This window comes from Phocoena sinus, chromosome 12 (assembly GCF_008692025.1).
Source record: "Phocoena sinus isolate mPhoSin1 chromosome 12, mPhoSin1.pri, whole genome shotgun sequence".
Classification (NCBI taxonomy): domain Eukaryota; kingdom Metazoa; phylum Chordata; class Mammalia; order Artiodactyla; family Phocoenidae; genus Phocoena; species Phocoena sinus.
In genome coordinates, this window is record NC_045774.1 from 44,001,757 (window position 1) to 44,021,501 (window position 19,745).

At 42.4% G+C, this 19,745-nt stretch overlaps 1 protein-coding gene and 1 pseudogene across 12 annotated transcripts in view; one reads left to right on the forward strand and one right to left on the reverse strand.

Moving 5' to 3' along the window:
• The window catches only part of DSE (dermatan sulfate epimerase), a 70,892-nt gene extending 51,412 nt beyond the window's left edge, over window positions 1-19,480 (reverse strand). For 3 of the 12 annotated variants that reach the window (XM_032650606.1, XM_032650604.1, XM_032650608.1), the window contains exon 1: window positions 19,005-19,445. The gene's annotated coding sequence lies outside the window, so the exon portion shown is untranslated. Of the gene's footprint in view, window positions 1-18,094; window positions 18,306-19,004 lie in introns of those variants that run through there. The other 9 variants (XM_032650599.1, XM_032650597.1, XM_032650600.1 and 6 more) reach the window with 9 other exon arrangements.
• On the forward strand, window positions 6,917-18,608 carry LOC116763295 (annotated as a pseudogene).
• Window positions 19,481-19,745: the final 265 nt, after the last annotated feature.

A 19,745-nucleotide genomic window follows, 5' to 3' on the forward strand; every position in this document is an offset into this window, starting at 1 on the left:
GTACAACGCACCGAGTACTCAGAACCTTGCAGAATCTTCAAGGGCTTAAAAATATCAAATACTTTGACAGATATAAAGTATTTGATGCCAAGAAGTCGGTCCTTCTTCCTGCACAACTGCACATTTGTAACTTTCAGGCTACACATTCCAGGTAACTGAACACATCTGAGGAGAAGTTTCCACATTTAATACTATTTCTTCACCAACCAAATTTTATATACAGAGATAAAGCTTACTGATACATCATACTGATATATATTTGTTTACACAGTCAGAAAAATATACTAAACATAGAAACAACAGTCTTGGTAAAATTTAAAGATGAAAAAATTACTTCTGAACTTAAAATTTTACATATCTTATGCTTGATTGAAATATATTTTCTACTTCCCATAAATGATATTATACATTAGTTTTCAGTTGGTAATGTAATTCTTTGAATTTGTGAATATAAGTGCCTTTAATTCTGTAACCAAATCTCCCCCTTTGATTCTGAGATATGTTGACTTCTTTTCTTACCAGTTGTGATGGTTAATTTTATATGTCAACTTGGCTGGCCAAAGAGTGCCCAGATATTTGGTTAAACATTATTTCTGGTTGTGTCTGTGAAAAGGTTTCCTGAAGAGGTTAGTGTTAAAAGCAGTAGCCTGAGTAAAGCAGATTGCTCTGATATGGGTGAGCCTCATTCAATCCATTGAGGGTCTGAATAGAACAAAAAGGCAGAGGAAGGGAGAGATCCCCCCCTCCTTTCTCTCTCTCTCTCTCTCTCCTTCCCACCCCTCTCCTCCTTTCTCCCTCTCTCTTTGCCTGACTGATGAGCTGGGACGTCGTCGTCTCCTCATCTAAGACGTCGTCTCCTCATCTAGACGTCATCTAAGGACGTCTGCCCTTAGATTGGGACTTACACCACCAACTTTCCTGGGTTCCAGCTTGCAGACAGTAGATCGGCCTCCACAGTTGCATGAGTCAATTCCTCTGCCTCAACTTCAACTTCCAGGCTCCCTTCCTCTTTTCCACCTCTTTCCTGATCCCAATCAATACCACATAATTGCAGGTTAGTTCCTCTATTCTCCTAGCCCAGCATCTGCAAACTTATGTGGGATGTGTCATGACATCAATTATACATTTTCAGGCAAAGTACCACAAAACACGTTTTAACCTCTCATCTATAATCTACTCTGGTTCACTCATTTACAAATTTAGCTAAAACTATGTATACTTGGGGTATGTCCTTATATCATCCCCTCCAGCATCAGGTCCTGGAAATTTACCCTCTAATGATAATGACTCTAAGAAGCACTAATACCATGTTCAAAGCCCTACCAAGCTATGCCGGAAAGGGTTAACTCAAAACCTACACATTTCCAAGAAAGGCCTGTCTTCAGGACTGACCCTTGTCTGGCTCATGGGAGATGAGCTCTGAGCCCTTGTAATATTCTATGTAATAAGAGGTTTTTTTTGCATGCCTGAGGCCTTGGGTCACGTGGTACCAGTATGATCAGATAATTTATACTAACAATGTGATTCACGACAAACTCCTGTCTTTGCTCTGGGGGGCTAGAATCTGAATATCTGAAGTCATTCATATAGGCGCTGCATGTTTACACGACTGAACCCCAATAAAAGCCCTGGACACCAAGGCTCGGGTGAGCCTCCCTGGCTGGCAAAGCTTTGCACGTGTTGTCACATATTGTTGGTGGGAGTGGAACTTCATTAGTACAGGATACTGGAAGCCAGTGCCTGTTTCTCCCAGACTTAGGTCCATGCACCTTTCCCCTTTGCTGATTTCAATCTCTATCCGTTGGCTGTTTTAAACTATAACCTGATTTTAACAGCTTTTTGAGCCCTTCTAATGAATCACTGAGCCCAACAGTGGTCTTGGGGACTCCCTGACTTCCTTTTAGTTCAGTCATCTAAATTCCTGTTCGAATTCTGAGAGTCTCGTCATAACTCTTTGTCCCATTAGACAAGAAAATGTCGTGATACTTTTCACCAAATCTTTTTCTTTACTCAACTTCTATTATTTTTCCAACTTCAACCCAGAAAAATGACTCTGTCCAAGGATGTTGCTGTTAAAGCAAAGGACACAGCAGGATACACTGGACTCAGAAACTGCTTAAAAGCTTTAGATATTGTCTAAAAATGAAATACATGATGTTAGGCAAAAAGCTTAAAAGCCTTTCATTGGAAAGTAATTTGCTGGCATTCAACATACAATTCCAGTTCATCTGATTAACATTAAACTTTCATTTATTGGATGGGTACATATGGAGTGATGCTTTTATCACAACACACAAGCTCTTTTTTCATTTCTCACTTATATTCAAGCATTCTTCCATTTTTTAATCTTCAAATACTCACCAATGATAAATTTCACTTTCTTTGTTGTTGCCTTTCACATTCTCAAACATTTTTATGTGTACTTTTGTTGACTCTCATTTTTGTCTCAGATCATATTTCTTTGGAATCAAAATCCCTGAGCACTTTCCAAATGTCCTCCTATGAATCATAATCAAAACTCAGAATACCACAGACTTGGTTTGTGAAACAATGATACAGAGATGTAATTAACCCAAAGATGCAGGCACTGCCTTCTCAGACTTCCCCATCTCAGTCTCAGTTACTGGCAACCAATCAGGCCCAAACTACCCCTCCTTCCCTTCCCGCCTCTGTCTCCATATTCAAACCATCAGCAAATTACGTTGGCTCCATTCTCAAAATGCATCCGGAATCCAGCTACTTTTGCCACCACCATAACAGCCTAAGCCACATCATGTCTTGCCCAAATTATTGCAATAGCTTCCAAACTAGTCTCCCTGCCTTCACCCTCATCTCCAGTAGATATTCTCAACATGGGAACCAGAGCCATCATGTTCAACCATAACTCAGATTATGTCACCACTCTGTTTAAAACCCTCCAGTGTTTTCCCATCTCATTCAGAGTCAGCACCAAAGTACTGACGATAGCTCTCAAGTCATTACATGGCCTGACTGTGTTATCTCTGCCTTCACATCCTACAGCTCTCCCCACTCTTTCCCCATTCTCGCCAGGTGGCCTCTTTGCTATTCTTATACACACGGGGTGCGCTCCCTCCTCAGCACCTGTGTGCTTGTTCTTTCGCCTGGCATGCTTCCCCCAGACATCCACATAGCTCGCTCCCTCACCTCCTTTACGTATTTGCTCAACTGCCACTTTCTCAGTGAGGCTGGACGTGACCATCTTATTTAAGTTACACTCTTACCACGCACGACCACCACCATTCCCTAACTCCCTCCGGGGTTTTATTTTTCTTCATGGCACTTACAACCCTTTAATCTACCACACAACTTACTTATTTCTTTTGTGTGCCTGGCTCCCCCTTCTAGAATGTAAGCTCCGTGAGGGCACTTTGCTTTCTGCTATATCCCCAACATCTAGGAGTGCCCAGCACTTAAGAAACAGAATATTTATTGAATAAGATGAAGTTAATGAATGTGTTAAGATGTAAACCTTTAAATACTCAGAGATAACTATACATATAGTAAGATAGCTCTATAACTACATAAAAAGAAGCAATAAAAATCTTTTGTATACCAAGATAAACATTTTGGAGGTAAACTATACTACAATGCTTGAACCTTTGAAGGTTGCTGAGGGCAATTCTTAACGGAGTTCACTGAGAGCTGCCCCCTGCCCAGTGCCCTCCCAACCCTTGCTTAGGCACAAAGCTCCATGCCCACCCTCGGCTGTGGCTGGCTCCTGCACCCCCAAGCCTGCCATGCCCTTGTCAATGTGCCTGGCCCGCCTCTGACCACAGTCCACTCCCTGAGAATCCCTTGCTGTTTCCTAGCATTCCATGAGTGGTTTTCATGGGTTTTCTCAGGGTCTTTCCTAAATGCCACCTCAAAACTTTCAGCCCCTCTTGCACAGTATTAGACATCCCGTCCCTCCCCTCTCTCCTCAAGCCCAGACTGGCCAGGCCACCCTTTCTGCGGGATAACTATTTCGGTGCCAAGACTTTTACTGAGGTTCTTCTGTTTTCAAATTTCAAGTGATTCCCTTCAAGTCCCCACTTTCAACCACATTCCCAAAGATTATCATCATATTTAACGGTTTGGTTTAAGCGCTTTATTAGTGCTACTATTTGGAAATTTTTAAAAATCCTCTGTACTGCCAACGTTTCTTTTATGTAGAGATGTCAATATAATAAGGATACTTTCCAATGAATTATTCTTTCTTTCACACCTACACTATTCCTATTATCTTGCGCTAAAAACTTCTTATGATGAGCCTTTATATATCTGTCTATAAAATGTTACTAGTCGAGAAACAATTTTTAAGGAAAAGCTTCACTAGACTGCTGGAGACCATGCATGCTGTGCAGAACAAGACAATAATTTCTGAACTGATGGTCACAGATCCACAGGCCAAAAAACATGCTCCTGCCAGAAACACCCCAATTCAGGGCCTGAAATGCCAGATATTTAATATTTGTGTCTGTGTCTATATTCAAGGTCATGAACGTTTAACTTGGTGTCTATATCTGCTCATGGCCAGATTTTACCTAGCTATTTCTTTTGGTCAAACCTGACGGAGTTCTCTTCATCCATGCTGGAGAAAAGTCCTTTTCTACTAATCTTATGTCTTAGACTTTCTTCTCATGTCTTGTCCTAAATGAACATGGTGATGAGATGACCACCTGTCAGGTGACTCCTGAGTTAAATGGGGCAAGGGACGGTGCAGAGATCACTTGAGATGCTTCCAAATTAAAGATTTTGTGAAGCAACTTTGACTCTTTCAGTGATACATCCTCTGTTGTGCTCTCCCATGGAGACCAAATGCCGTTCTCCCCAAGCCATAAGCAAGATGGGAGCTAGCCTCTTCCATTCCTGGGGCCACCTTAGTTCTCTCAGTGACTCGCCAGGGGTGACTCTCCTGGCACTTTCATCACTTGCAATCACTATCTGTGTCTGTACTCTTTTTAATCTTCACAGGTCATTTTTATTGTTTGGCGATATTTCTAACTCCCTCAGTGATTCGGGAACCTCAATCATATTTGTCCTTTCTACCTCGATCCCTACTATAAACCTGGGAGGCATCAACTTCTATCTGACATCACTCAGATGCATATCTACCCACTCATTCATTTCCAGCTAACTTCTCAGTAAAATCTTTACTGTGATACTTTAGATTTTTGCCTCTTCCAAAAGCATTCTATTCTTCCTCTATCCCCTATACTTTGGGACGGTGACATATCATCCACATTTACAGAGAAAACTGAAATTATCCAGTGCAAGTATAATGTCCCTAAACTTCTCTTAATGTCTTTATCTCTAATCCTAAATGGAAAGAAGTCACAGAAAGTCCATGTTGAAAAGAAAGAAGAGGGCTCCCCTGGTGGCACAGTGGTTGAGAGTCTGCCTGCCGATGCAGGGGACACGGGCTCGTGCCCCGGTCCGGGAAGATCCCACATGCCGCGGAGTGGCTGGGCCCGTGAGCCATGGCCGCTGACCCTGCGCGTCCGGAGCCTGTGCTCCGCAACGGGAGAGGCCACAGCAGTGTGAGGCCCGTGTGCCACAAAAAAAAAAAAGATGTAACTTGAAATCTGTAATGGGTTGAATTGGGTCCTGCAAAAATTCGTATGTTGGAGTCATAATACCCAATACACCAAAATGTGACCTTATTTGGAAACAGGGTCATTGCAGATATAACTAAGACATAATAATTATAATTAAGATGAAATCTTATTGGAGTAGGATGGGCTCCTAATCCGACTGTTATCTTTATGAAAAGGGGAAATTTGGAGACAGAAACACATACACAGGGAGAATGCCATGTCAAGATAAAGCTAGAGATCAGGGTGAAGCATCTACAAGCCAAGAAATACCAAAGATCGGCAGAAGCCACCAGAAGCTGGGAGAGAGGCATGGAATGGATTCTCCTTCATGGCCTTGGAAGGAACCAATCCTGCTGACAAGTTGCTTTTGGACTTCTAGCCTCCAGAACTGTGAGACAATAAATTTCTGTTGTGTAAGTCGCCCAGTTTGAGGCACTTTGTTACAGCAGCCCTAACAAACTATACATAGTCCTAGCTCTACAGTTTTCTCATTTCTAAAGTAGGGATCGTAATTCTTATTATATCTACACCAAAGGCTGCTATAAACAATAAACACATATAGTGCTTACCAAGTCCTAGGAACTATGCTAAGTACTTCATATGGGTTAACTCATTTAATCTTCACCACAGTGCCATAATACAGATACTAGTATCATCCCCTTTTCACAGCTGAGGAAACAGGCACAGACATAATAAGTAAGGTCACACAGAAAGTGAAGGAGCCAAGATATAAACCTAGGCAGTCTGCTAATATTACCCATGATATAACTATCTTTGTAAACCATAAAGTTCCTCCCAAATTAATCACCATCATCATATCACTTTCTTATTCAAGAGCCTCTATACACACAGCAAAATGAACAATTTTCTCCTCCAAGAGCTTCCACAGTCTAGTTCTGGCCCACCTTTTCAACATTATCATTCATTTCCTCCCTACACAAACTTTCCCTTCACACTTAGCTATTCATCCTTGCTTGAGCACAACTCATATTTTTGTCCTTAATTCCCTCTGTTACTCTCTCTGGGGGTTCCCTCTACGGGCTCCACTTCAACTGCATACCTTTCTCAAAGAACACAGTGCTATGTATGAGGCTTTCCCTAGCAACTCCATCCGTAAGTGGTCTCCCCTATGGCCCCATATATGCATTGCTCAATACTCTTTGGGAATTCAGGGATGATGTCAACCAAGAAAGTGCTTATGCCATCGTATAACATGGCAAAAGAAAGAAAATATTAACACAAACCACTAAAGAAAAAGGAAGTAAGGGAATTCCCTGGTGGTCCAGTGGTTAGGGCTCCGTGTTTCCATGGCAGGGGGCATGGGTTTGATCCCTGGTCTGGGAACTCATATCCCGCAAGACAAAAAATCAAAGAAAGAAAAAGGAGGTAAGTTTGCATGAGAATTACAAAGTACTACTTAAATTTACAGAAGTTAATACTTCCGGCTGAGTTGAAGAAGGAAGGATGCACTGAGGAGGTGGTATCTGAATTGGGCCCTAAAAAGGAGTCAATATGCATACTGAGTTACTTGAAGGTACTTGTTATCTTCTTTTCCCACATTTATTGTCAGTCCTCTTTGGCTCCAAAAGGGATTTGAGGCAGACCTCACCTGCTCAAGTATAAGCTGGTAGAAGGCAGGGGTCTGAGTCTTCTTTGTCTTTCCTATGGTGTCATGCACCAATGATTACATGCAACACAGGCCTTCAAAAATATTTGTGGAAAAGAATGAAAGAGTATACAAAGAAGGTAAGGACGAAAGGAGAGAGAATGTCATAAAAGGAGACAAGTGAATTCCCATGATTTTTCTAAGAAGTTCTCCTTGACCTGGCAGCCACCCCACTCCTTTGCTCACTCCTCTTCCTGTGCCTTTGCCTAGCTGGCAGGCTCTGCTTGCAATGCTTTCTCCCCTCCCCTTTCTGGCATAAAATCCTCTGAGGCCCAATTCACTCTCCCCTTCCTAGCTGAGTATTCTCTGCCCACGTAAGCCTCACAGACATCTTCCTTCCTGCAATCCTGCTGCATGCATTTGTCTCTGTTCAACACTTAATTGTTCTCATAAAGTTTCATATTTAGTTATCCTCCAACCAGATTTTATAGCTCCTGAAGGCTGGAAACCATGTCATATTTCTTTTGCATGCCGCCCCTCTTTGCCTCCACCCAGACGTCCCCTCAAACACAGAAGTACCTGGCAAGTACTTGCTGAATGACTAATCCTTTCAGTATTTCTATTGCCAAAGTAGAACGTTCTTTCATCTGACTTTCCAGGTTCAAAAGTACATTGAAAAAAGTTATATATCAAAGCATTCATTTCTGATAACACAGATTTATCTTTTCTAAAACTTGCAATCACTGAAACAAACTTCAGTGGCTTCACCAACAAGAAAAAAGGATGTAAACACACAGAGAAGGGTCTGTTACATAACTACCCTAATACTTCTAGCTCCACTCAACTTCTTTAGGCACAGAATTTATCATTTTATGGCAATTTAGTAGTATAAATACTGCCAACAGATTTCTTCCCCAAGAAAGAGATACTGAAAGTGGTCCAACTTATCCTAAAACTTGCCAGATTAAATTTCACAAGTAGAGGTGAAACAGAATTTTTAAAGTTCCCACAGCAGATACTCAAATATCATTTGTTAATTTGAATTTTATACAGAATATGCAAGTCACAGTAAATCTAAAAACTGTAATGGTGAAAATCTTAGAACCCTAGCAGAGCATGTGGTAAACAAGATGAATCTAATCTGAACAATACTGGTTTCCTTAGAAAAAAAGGTGGATCTTAAAATCTCACACTAGAATTTAAGAAAGGATAAATTGAACTATTGCATAAAAGTAACAGATCGATTCTTATCTTGCTCTCTACTCCTCCTGGGTTCTCATTAGAGCCAACAGGCTCTAACTTGTAAAAGACACATTAAAGACAGAGGAAGAAAAGAAATTAACCTCACAACTAAAGGAGACACTAAAAGACACTTTTACCTAAGTTAACTCTGCAGGCTTTTCAGTGATTCCAAGAACCAGTTTCCTCTGAGAAAGGTAATTGTGAAAAACATTTCAAAATTGCTTTAAAACTATGGGCTGTGAAACTAAGTAGAAACACTTAATTCCAGTTGCCAAAGACACTGACATTGTTGGGCTCCACTTCTTGACATCCCCCAAACCCACTGCCCCAATATTGGCTAAGTGTGCATTTTCCAATACCTTTTGCAGCATCGCTATGAGCCTGCTTTTAAGATGATTACATCTTAAGTCCTACCTAATTTTCTTACTGAGAAAAAACACAGCTGGTCTGACACCACAAATTAATTCTACTAGATCGCAGTATGTCAAAGGGACAAAGGAGCCAACTGAAATAGTACCCAAATTGTTTGAATTTGGACCCAAATTCTGTCCAAAGCTGAAACAATTTGAGCAACAAAATAAACAAAATAGTTCTGGATTACAACCCAAAGTATAAAAACAATATCCATGAGTCCATACTGATATAAAAATGACTGAATAAATAAATACATGAGGGAGAAAAAACAAATCTTTTGTGCATAAGAATTCCAAATGTTCGGTGTAGATACCCTGCTCTTTCGGAAGTGGAGCATGACCTCCCCCTCCTTAAGTGTGGACTGTGTCTTCCTCCCAAAGAGGACAGTATGGACAAGGGGGAAAAGAACAACCTCACAGTAAGAAACCTGACAAACGCTATTTCAGCCGGGTGATCAAGGTCAACATCAGCCATGATAAGTCATATTTATGATCTGTACCCTTGATATGATGTGATGAAAATGGCACTTTACTTTTATGCTCTTCCTCCCCCAAACCAAAAACCCCAGTATTATAATGAGAAAAATACTAGACAAATCCCACTCGAGAGACATTTTACATATATATATATATATATATATTTTTTTTTTTTTTTTTTTTGTACGTGGGCCTCTCACTGCTGTGGCCTCTCCCGTTGCGGAGCACAGGCTCCGGACGCGCAAGCTCAGCGGCCATGGCTCACGGGCCCAGCCGCTCCGCGGCACGTGGGATCCTCCCGGACCGGGGCACGAACCCGTGTCCCCTGCATCGGCAGGCGGACTCTCAACCACTGCGCCAGCAGGGAAGCCCTCGAGAGACATAAAAATGCCTGACCAGTCCTTAAAATTGTCAACGTCTTCAAACCCAAGGAAAGTCTGAGAAACTTTCACAGAAAATAGGAGCCTGAGGAGACACGCTATTGTAACTAAATATAATGTGGTGTCCTGGGTGAGATCCTGGAACAGAAATGGGACATTAGGTAAAAGATAAGAAAATTTGAATATAATTTAGTTTTGGTTTGGGTTTTTTTTTAACACTTCCTTATTTTCTGCCACTGCAAGATGCTCCAGAATCACCTTGTATATTTCCTGCCCAGTCCTAGAATCAGCCATTTCTCTGGAGCCCTGGTTACTTTTGTGAAGAATGATTTTAAAAACCAAGAACTGAGCGCTAGGTGTGCTCATTACCACCAGGGTATCATTGCTGCTTGTCCTTTGCAGCTGACAGAGTGAGGAAATACATGCGTGTATACTAAACCATGTATATATAATACATGTATCTATAAACAATTCTAAATTTAACCATCTGTACTGATACTAAGCTAAACATGAGTTCACACTTAGTCTCCAGCTCTAATCCATTACAAGGATCATTCTGGCCTCCTCCCCTTCCTCTTCCGTAAACTACTTCACTGTAGAAAAACTGGCTCACTATAGAAAAAATTTTTTCTGTTTCTTTAATTTTGTATCTATATGAGATGCTGGATGTTCACGAAATTTATTTCATGATGTAAGTCAAATCATTATGCTGTATACCTTTAACTTTTATACAGTGCTGTATGTCAATTATATCTCAATAAAACTGGAGAGGGAAAAAAAAATTCTACTAGAGAGTCTATCTTCCTGAACAAAAATGAAGCAAAGTTCACATTGTTTCTATAAATGCTATTATTATTTTTAACCAAAATACTGCTATAAGAAGTTTGGAATATGAGAGAAGTTTCCAGACTCTTTGTGACATGGGCAACCTCTATGTTTTGACCACATGGCTAATGAATGCCCCATACATTCAGGTGACCACTGTTGCCAGTCTAGTTCTACTAGAAAAACTGGGGCAGGGAAAAGTAAAAGATATTGCTGAAAGTCCAAATGGAACACCATAGTCTGATGCCAAGACCTTTTTAAAGATTTTCTAAAATAAAAAAGAAATGTGGAGAAAAGTGACCTGTTTGGGGAGAAAACAGATTAAGCATAGAGGAGAGGAGTTTTCAGACACTGTAATGTGTATCTGTATGAAAGGTTGAAGCAGTCTTATATAGAATCAATATTTAACCAGTTAGCAAATACTTTGCTCTAATAAATAAAAATGCTAAGTAGAAACTATAAAGACAACTCGCATTTCAAACACTGAAACTGACCATTTCTTCTACATTCATATAATTAAGTCATTTTTAACTTCTAAGATTTTCAAATCCAGATGAGCAGAGGTCATAAAATTAGAACCCCAGAAGATAAATGCTAACATCCCTTCTGGACAACCTCACTTGAACCTCTCTAAACAGAGAAGAACTCAAAGGCCTCCTCCATAAATCCATTCTAAAGGTTAAAACATTCAGAAAAACTTCCCTGTATTTAGCATAAATCCCTCTTGATGCCTGCTCTACAGCGATTTCCTCTTCTTTTTCTTCAGGGAAGATGGAAAACAGCTGTTCAACATTCCCTTTCAGTCTCCTTTTTCCTTCCTGCCAGGCCCATTCCCCCCCTGGGAGCAGTGTAAACACTGCAGGTGATTCCTAAATCCAGCTGGCCCCTGCCCGATTATCCACGGGTCTGGTGAGCCTGGCCCCATCCATACCTCCTAGGATGATATCATTCAACTGCCAAGGCCCCAAGAAGAGCTCTTAACCAGAATTTGTGGAATTCCAGAAATCCATTACTTATAGTCTGTCCTCAGATGTAGCCAAACAACAAAAAGAGCACTGTGTCAAGAAGAAAAGCTGACAGTCACAACTGTAAAGAAGGCAAGCGGTGTGATCCTGCAGCCAGGCCACCTTTACTACTGCTCTACCTGGTGTCAGGGTGTTGAGTGCACCTTGGCGTGAAACATTTTTAAACTACTTGATGATTTTTATCATGCAATTCTTGAGTTTCTTGTCACTGACACACCTTTCTGGGTGTAAGCTAACTTTAGAAATGCTATAACCCTTTCAATACTTCAATGTAAAGGACTACTCTAAATGAAGGTGTCAATTTGTACTCTGTTATTTCTTTACATGAGTAATCTCTACCAGATTCACAACATAATCTACAGATTACTACATTTTACACTAAGATTTATATAACCAACCCAATGTTGTTATCTCCCACTTCAGGAATTGCTAACAAATATCTCCATTTTTCTTGCAATAGCAATTAGACTCCCACAGTAAAGCCAGTATATTGCCTGTGTACTTCATCAATAAAAATATTACAGACCCACAAGCTTGGTGAGCCCATTTCCTTTACAAGTTCTTTTTAAGAGTTATGAAATGCTGACTCAACTTTGTTGTGGTAGAACATCTGCACACATTAAATGCCTATTGCTTAGTAGCTAAGTTTGTTACACCTGAGAAAAACGTAAAATCCTTGATTTAATCAACAAATTCACAACCCTATGGCATCTATGTATGCAATGAATATTTCAAATGGAAAAATTTAAATGACAGCTTTTTAAAAGAGTGTGGACCTACTCAATTTCTTCTGAAAGATCATGTACACTAATTTAAACACACACAAGGAATTTTACTATGATTATCCTACTATTTTCCACATTTACTGGGGAGAAGAGAGGCACTATTAATTCCATAAATAATATCAAAAAATGTTTCTGGCATGCAGACACATACATACACTCAGTTGCAAACTCTCTCTGACTCTGTCTAGGACAAAGCAGATGGGCACAACCTACAATGGATACGTCACATATGTGTAATTGAGAGTTAACTGCATACATGTCTTTTGCTATATTTTTAAAAACAGGACTATACTTACCTAATGGTTATAACTATTCTCACATATAAAATGCCCAAACAAATCATGCTTATTATCAGGATGTTTATAGCTTCTACATATTACTAAAGGGGCAAATTCTGTTCTTTCAGAAATTACCTACTAACATTTGATGACAACACTTACCAAGATCACGTGTATGGAACACCCCAAGGGAGTCGAAACAAACAGAAGGAAATTCAGCGGTAATCTTAAAGCACATCAAAATTCATAGTGTTATTCGGAATTAAGAACTGAACTCCATTCAAGAAATACACAGATGGCCTCAACAATCTTTTCTTCTCTTCCCAAAGTAAAATCATTCCCTTTTATTTTCTGTGATATTCAACAGATTCTCTGAATATTCTACCTCCTGCAGGTTTATACTCTTCTGGGCATCTGACGGGATCTGAAATCCACACCCTCAACAGGCTGGAGCTTGCTGAGACAAGCAGAAGGAAGCAACACAATTGGTAAAGCACCCAAAAACCCGAAGCCAGCTAATGAGAGCTAAGCAATGAGCCTAGGGTTTTGTGGGAATTAGAAGGGGCCCCAGGATGGAATCCTGATGGGGATGAGAAGAGATAGGCAGAGTGAGAGGAGAGAGCTGTGGGAAGAGGGTCTGTAAATAGCCAGTTTACAGAAGACTGGGAAGCACATAAGCATTCCAGGGAGCTGACAGTTCAGGGACAGTAATGAGTAGTAAGCGGGATAATAAATTAGATCTGTAGGAAAATGAATAAGAGTCTTTAACAACATGAATGTGGAGTCATAAAGGAGAAAAGTAGAATTACATACGCCATTTAGGTTATCTCATGTTTAAGATAGACCAGTAATTACTTGCAAATGAGAGACAACAGGTCTTCCCTGGCGGCGCAATGGTTGAGAATCTGCCTGCCAAAGCAGAGGACACGGGTTTCGAGCCCTGGTCCAGGAAGATCCCACGTGCCGCGGAGCAACTAAGCCCATGAGCCACAACTACTGAGCCTGTGCTCTAGAGCCAGCAAGCCGCAGCTACTGAAGCCCGCACGCCTAGAGCCCGTGCTCAGCAACAAAGAGAAGCCACTGCAATGAGAAGCCTGTGCACTGCAATAAACAGTTGCCCCCGCTCGCCACGACTAGAGAGAGCCCGCGCACAACAGGGAAGACCCAATGCAGCCAAAAATAAAATAATTTTTTTTTTTAAATGAGAGATAAGTCTCTTACTTCCATGGTATTTCCATTTCTACACCCCTAAAATGAGGATAAGACACCTGCTCTACATCACTCTCCATTTCCACTAGGCTAAAACATCAGAATATTAGAATTATTTGAAAAAATATTAAATTACTAGGCAGTTTTAAAATGCAAGCATTCACGTAGCTGTATGATCTATCAAGGACTCTTCCTTCAATTGTCTAAATGTATATGAATTCATAAGAGTTTATTAACGCTAGTTTCTCCTCTTAATCGCATCCACAATATTTCCTAATTTTCTTTCCAGTATGCTTCTTCCCTGCAATATCTCTCCACCATCCCCTAACCAAACCACTCTTCCATATGCAACTAGAAGTTGTGAAACAATAAAGTTAGATGGGTCAGAACTTGGGACTACATTTATTAACTAACATATATAGAAAGATTTTCTTTAAAGAAAAATTGCTTCAATTAAAAATATTATCCACTTAATGCAAAGTTTGATTTTTAACATCTTTCTTGGAGTATGATTGCTTTACAATAGTACGTTAGTTTCTGCTGTATAACAAAGTGAATCGGCTATACATATGCATATATCCCCATATCCCCTCCCTCTTGCACCTCCCTCCCACCCTCCCTATCCCACCCCTCTAGGTGGTCACAAAGCACCAAGCTGATCTCCCTGTCCTATGCAGCTGCTTCCCACTAGCTATCTATTTTACATTTGGTAGTGTATAGGTGTCAATGCTACTCTTTCACTTTATCCCAGCTTACCCTTCCCCTCCCCAAGTCCTCAAGTCCATTCTCTACCTCTGCATCTTTATTCCTGTCCTGCCCCTAGGTTCATCAGAACTATATTTTTCTTGCAAAGTTTAATTTTTTAAATATAATTTCCTATTAGAGTTGGCAAGACTTTGAAATTCATCCATTTCTAATTATTGCTATCACCAAATAGAAGCATGGATCAGTGCCTCTGGAATCTAGGACTTTAATCTCTACTTCCATTCTACCCTTAATTAATCATATGAATTTTACTGGAAAATAATTTCTTTTTGGTACTCTGGGCTTACACGCTTGCCTAATTCCCATGCTGGCCACTGACTCAGGTTTAGAGGATTACATTGCATCATCCAAACACCTACTGGTAATTTGGTGACCACCAAAGAGTTTTATTCTCCAAATCACTGTAGGTGAAGATAATGTAATTCCAAGATGAGAAAACCCTAAGGCATTTTATAATATAGTAATAAGAACTGTCCTGCCCTCCGCTTGGACCCATTATTTCAGAAGGGTTGCTGGACATGGAATCTCTGCCTTACCCACTCCTTCATAATAGTAAAGATCCAGCCCCTCTCAGTAAATGGAATAAAAGTATCCACTATAATGATGGAGTTCCCTGGACCAGACATTCTTGATCTCCTCAAAGGCCTGCCACAAACATATCCCAGGACAATAACAGTATTTCTTTTTTTTTTTTTAAATGGAGGAGGGTGAAAAAAGGATAAGAAAATGTGTTATGTCTAAGACTCAAACATGCTAATGATTTAAGTAATATTTAACACATGCTGCAAATACAAAATGCTAGTCCTTTAGTAGTTTCTTTACCCCTTTGGAACACAAAGGTTACTGATATATTAAAACCCAAATTTAAATGTATCTTTCTTTATTCCTCTCCATTCATTTGTTGAAATCATAATAGAGCGGATATCATGTAATTACTTTCATGAACATGTAATTTCTTTCATGCCTTAGTGTAATCCAAGGCAAGTAGAAATAAATACCAAAATATTCTGCTACAAATAATATTAAGAAATGTATAAACAAATTTTTTTTTGTTTAATTGCAGAATGCATTTTCATCTATGATCTTAAAACACTTTTTCAGAGATTAAAAAAAATCTTTATAATGAGGTATTGGGGAGGGCGGGGCAACATCTGTGAAGCTAAGAACTTTCCCTCCTGGATGGCCACCAGATTAAGGCAGTACTGTGGGACACTGGACCGGAAAACAAATATCATTGAAAACCTGTAATTAGCTAATTTGTGGAATAATTTTATAAACACTAAAGTAGATGCACACACAAATATTAGGTATTATGATGGTCCTGACCTCATGTGGCAAACGTAGCTAACTTCTTACCCAGTGTCTTTCCATAAGCAGGCCCCTAACCTCAGATGGAGGAACTTTAAACAGCTTCTACCCAGCAGGACCAGGAAGGTGCTAATAATCTCCTCAGTGACAAAGGCCTAAATCGTATGCTGTGGCAAATTTCCCTCTTTATCCACATTTCTTTTTTTTGAGAATTCCATTTTACTTGGTAACTGTACTATCGATACTTTTTAACCTGAATGTAAAAATGTACTATGTAGGCCACTGTCTTTATTTAACGAAAACTAGATGACACTAATACTGACATCATATACCAATTAATGAAAAATGATGCTTCCCAAGCCCAAACTCTCAGGTGCCGCTTATTTATGGTTTCTCCCTTTCTACCTTAAGAGCTTGGGGAGAGCCAGGGCAGTTTCTTATATCCTTCTGTATGTCTCCTAAGTAAACAGCACTGTCTTGCACTTACTGCTGAACCCACACAGAGGGGTCACTAGATGATGGAGGCATCAAACTCAATATTTTCTCTTCTCCATTTATACTAGAACACATCTTACCTGCACACTTCATAAAAGGACACATATCTGTATGGGACCCTGTAGTACATTACACACAAATACTCAGATAATGCTGTATTTTATTTTTTCCATGCACATTACGAATAATTTGGGGATCCCATTTTAGAAGTAGTGTCAGAATATTCTGTAAAACATTGCACATAGGGACTTCCCTGGTGGTGCAGTGGTTAAGAATCCGCCTGCCAATGCAGGGGACACGGGTTCGAGCCCTGGTCCAGGAAGATCCCACATGCTGCGGAGCAACTAAGCCCGGCCACCACAACTACTGAGCCTGCGCTCTAGGGCCCGCAAGCCACAACTACTGAGCCCATGTGCCTAGAACCCGTGCTCTGCAACAAGAGAAGCCACCACAATGAGAAGCCCACGCACCGCGACGAAGAGTAGCCCCTGCTCGCAACTAGAGAAAGCCCACGTGCAGCAACGAAGACCCAACACAACCAAAACTAAACTAAACTAAAATAATAATAAAAAACATTGCACATAATATTTTATTTCATACGGGTTATCATTTATTGAGAAATTTTTAAAAACTGAAGAAAAGGAAATTCCTGAAAGGTTAAGTCTATAATGTGAAAAATAAAATAAAATAAAACCTGTTTCGAAACTATTTCTCAGTGAGAACGTCCCTTCTCAAATTTAATGTAACATTAACTAAACCATGACTAATGAAAAAACGTTTTAAAAAACTTTATAACACGGAGATTCCCAGAAATTAAATGTGGCATTTCCTGATCTAAGGAATTCCAGGTAAATGAGGCTCACCTACTTTTTTTTAAGCAATGGATTCGGTTTCAGCTCTAATGCCCGCCAGCCTAAGCAGAGGCTGATGCCTCAAATGAGCAATGAAAATGAGAAAGTTCTCGGGTCACAAACTTAGCTCAGATTCCAGCCGCGACAGATCTTGAGCCCATGTGGCATTGCTCACAGAGCTTCCCAGCCTGTGAGTCAAGCACGTCCCAGCCCCACCCTACCACCAGGGGCTGCCAGGGAGTGAGGTTTACCAACAATTTCTCCAAGTGTCTGCGGAGCCGGGCGGCTCTGGAATCCAGCGCCTGGGGGAGGCTCGGGACGTGCCTGCCCAGCTTCCACAATCGCAGAGGCGGGCTGCCAGCGCCAGCATCGGCACCCACGACCACTACCACCCCAATTAACGGAGACATACAGGGAAAGGAGGGCGCGAAGCTGTGCCAGGCTACCGGGCAGAGGGAAGCCGGAGCCCCCCGGCCGTCCAGGAAATCGCTGCTGGGCCGGCCGGACCCGACGCACCGAAAGTGATCTGAGTTCTTATGGTGCGCCCGGCTCTGCGCTGGGCGCTAGAGGGCTGGGAAGGGACTCAAAACTGCCCCGCCGCCGGGGAAACCCACGGCTCCGGCTTCACGCCTCGCGCGCCCTCCAGGAGCCCGGCGGAACCGCGCTCGGGCGCGCAGCTCGCGGCGCTCTGCGCCCAGCGGGGGACGTGGCTCTTCGCCTGCCTCCAGCCGGCGCCCGGCCACCCGCCCGAATCTCCGGAAGAAAGTTGCGCCGCGCGGGGCCCAGAGCGGCGCCCGCCGCGCGCCCCTGCCCACCACTCGCGCGCCCCTCCACTTACCGCTCCCCGCCGCGGCTTCGTCCCCTCGGGCGTCGCCTCCCAGCTTGGGCCCAGGCTCCGGAAGCCCTTCCCGGCCCCTCTCACTCCAGGGCGCCCGGGCCCCTGGCGCCCTCGGAGCCGAGCCTTCAGCGCGCCCGCCGCGCCATGGGTGCGGGTGGGCGCCGCGCCACAGGATGCGCCGCTGCAGCCTCGGGCGGCGCTACTGCGAGCCGGGCCGGCGCGGGCGGGTGGGGTGTGGGCGAAAGGGGAGGAGGGCGGGACGCGGCGGGCGCTGAGGCTCAGCTGCAGGGAGGAGGAAACCGCAACGTCACCAGCGCCCCGGGAGGCGAGGACGGGGAGGGAGAAACGGGGACCCCTTCCCGCCGCCGGACCCCGACCTCCGGCCCGCCCCGCTTTCTCTTCCTCCTCCTCTCCCGGGACTCGCGACTCTCGGCCTTCCCCTCCACTCGGGCCCCGACTCTACGCACCCCTACCCTGCCAGGCCTCTTTGGCTTCAACTTGCTCTAGTTTCTAATGACCCCACGCGCTTCGGGTTCAACTCTAGAATCGCCCCCAAGCGAAGGGTACTTTTGGAGGCCCGAGGGGAGGAGCTGATGCTTCCATAGAGCTCCGGGAGAGGAAACCGTTTTCCTCCAACGTTGAGAACTTTACTACCGAGGCTGTTACCCACTCCCCTCGCCTTTTCCAAAATTGTTACCCCTCCGTTTCTCCCGAATTCAGTTTTACTCTCTTCTCAGACAGAAGGGTGGAAATCACCTATTTAGAAGCGGTCCTCGCCTTAACCGTACTAACAAAATACAGTAAAGCCAAAAGCACTGAACCCTGCAAACTGAACGGATGTTAATCAAAGGTAAAGGGTCAGGAACAGAACATTTGATATATACAACGCACAAGAGGAAATTTAATTTACCTTATCTCCTAGGCCTGGGTGGACGAGGGAGAGAAAGAGAGAGAGACCGACTCCCCTCATCCGTCTGAGTTTTTCAGGTGGAGGATTTGCAACCTTAGTAGTCACAGCCCCTTTGGAGAAGTTTCCTGCCTTCTCTTCCAGCAGCCATTGCACACAGCCTGATCCAACCTGGCCTCAGGAAAGTGGCAGACAAGACCAGGGCCGTCACCGCAGGGCTTCCTCAGCCTTGGCTTGTAATTAACCTGCCAGAGCTAGGCTGTACAGTGACAGATGTTCATCCATTCTTTAGCACTAGAGATGTTTTACCTGAGAGCAGTGCTTTTCTCCCTTGCTTCTCCCATGCTTTGTTTGAGTTCTGAAGGGCCACCTCCTTCCATTTTCCCGTCCTCAGAGTATCTCAAGACCTACAGAGTAGTTTCCCTCAGGCGACATTAGAAAGAAATGTGGATGTCGAGTTTTATGCTTCTTTTTTTCAGAAATTGCATTTGGAGAGAAATTCCTTACAAAATGGTCAAGAGGAAGTGGTTTTGTTAAAATATTTTAAATGTTCACTCAAGTAAACCACTAATTTGCGTAAACTTCCAGATGTTTTAGAGGTGGACTGTGGAGGAGATAAGGGGCTCTAGAACTTAAAACTAGTTTAATCTGGTTTAAATCCTCATTTTGCAATTTACTACAAGGGTCCTTGGAAAACTAACCTCAGAGCCTCCGTCTTCTCATCTGTAATGTAGAGATATAATA